This window comes from Microtus ochrogaster, chromosome 24 (assembly GCF_000317375.1).
Source record: "Microtus ochrogaster isolate Prairie Vole_2 chromosome 24, MicOch1.0, whole genome shotgun sequence".
Taxonomy (NCBI): Eukaryota; Metazoa; Chordata; class Mammalia; order Rodentia; family Cricetidae; genus Microtus; species Microtus ochrogaster.
Genome location: NC_022024.1, coordinates 298,796 through 300,914, shown reverse-complemented (window position 1 = coordinate 300,914; position 2,119 = coordinate 298,796).

Genomic DNA, 2,119 nt, shown 5'->3' with positions numbered 1-2,119 from the left:
CCCCAGTCCACCCCTTATTGACTCTTCCCAATAGGTAAGGGCTCCATGGGGAATCAACAAAGTCTGGCACATTAAGTTGGGGCCGGACCAAGCCCCTCCCCCCTGCATTAAGGTTGATCATGGCCTCCCACCATAGGAAGTGAGCTCCAACAAGCTAGCTCATGCACCAGGGGCCCCTCAGATAGCCAACCTTCATCACTGTATCCCACATACGGATGCCTAGTTCGGTCCCGTGGAGGCTCCACAGCTGTCGGTTCAGAGTTCATGAGTTTCCGTGAGCTTGGTCCAGCTGTCTCTACAGATTTCTTCATTATGATTTTCATCTCCCTGAGCACAGCAAATCCTGTAAAGAGAAATATTTAATTGGGGCTAGCTTACAGTTTCAGAGGTTTAGTTCAGAGGTACTATCATCATGGTGGGACATGGGGTGCTGTGCAGGCAGACAGGGTGCTGGAGAAGGAGCCGAGGCTTCTACATCTTGATCCACAGGCAGCAGGAGTCTGTATCCTACTGGACAGACTTAAGCTCGCCACTAGTGACACACTTCCTCCAACAAGATCACACCTCCTCCTAACACTGCCAACTCCCTACGGGGTCTATTTTCTTTCAAACCACCAGTGTACAAATCAAGCAGTCTACCACTGAGTTATCCTCAGATCTCAAATTATTTTTTGCCTTGAATTCTACTTTGTCTGATATTGGCAGGAAGCAAGATTTCCTTCTTCTTCTCTCTTGTTAGGAAGTGTCTTATGAAAAAGTTAAACTTTGTCTATTGAAAGCTTTGTTTTTAAATTAATATGAACTTCACATGGCTTGGGTTACTGTATGTTTGAGTATCCTTAGGTATTAATCTGAACTTCACATGGCTCGGGTTACTGTATGTTTGAGTATCTTTAGGCTCTTGTTCTGTTTTCTTTCTACTCAATTCTCTTTGTTCTTCCTTTCTCTCCAGATTTCCGCTGAAGAAGTGAGGGAGATGTTGGTGCCGCTAGTGTGCATCCAACTCTTGCTCAGGTGGGAAAAGAACTCGCTGAACAAGTGTGTGGCTAAGTAGTGGATGGCCGGGTATGGTGGTGGCACACACCGTTACCCCAGCAATCAGAAGGCAAGGCAGAGGCAAGGGGATCTCTGTGAGGTCAAGGCCAGCCCGGCCTACGTAGTGAGTTCCGGGACAGCCAAGGTGACACAGTGAGACCCTATCTCAAAACAAAACAAAAAAGCAAGAAAAACAAACTAGTAAATAGCAAGGACCTGGGTAGAACACCTGCCGTGCAAGCACAAGAGCCTGAATCCCAAACACCCACATAATGAGCTGGTGGTTGCATCTATAATCCCATGAGAGCCTGAGCCTGAATCCCAAACACCCACATAACGAGCAGTTCTCTGAGTTCAAGGCCAGCCTGCTCCAGGACAACCAGGGCTACACAGAGAAACCCTGTCTTGTAAAAAAGGAAAGAATTATGAGCTCAGAGATGGTAAGGACAAGGTCTAATACATAGCGGCATGGTTTTGCTCTCTGGGGATGGACCATTCTGTAAAGTAAGGAGCTAAAGAAAGAGAAGAGAACAGGAACACGTTTGCACATTGTGTTCAAAGCTAGGAGCTGGGTGGAGAAGGAGAGGTCCAAAGGAAACATGGCAGAGAAATGTCTGCTCTAAGCAGTGCTGTTTTATTAGCTGAGCAGAGTGTGCCATGAGCCAAACACACGATCCTGTTGTAGCAGTAATGGTTTTATTCAGCAGAGAGAGTTACACTAACAGAAGCCCTTATTGTTGGTGACGGGCATGGTGGCACACATCTTAATCCTAGCACTCAGGAGGCAGAGAACACAGACAGATCTCTGTGAGCTTGAGGCTAGCTGGGTCTGCATAGTGACCTCTAAGCCAGCCAAGGTTATATAAGTAAGACCCTGTCTCAAAAGGACAAAACAAACAACCTACCCCCCAGAAAAATCCTGTTGGTCATTTATAGTGAACCCTCGCTCCCTGAAACAGCTTTCAACCTAACATTCAAAATCAACTGACAAAGCCGGGCGATGGTGGCGCACGCCTTTAATCCCAGCACTCGGGAGGCAGAGGCAGGCGGATCTCTGTGAGTTCAAGACCAGCCTGGTCTACAG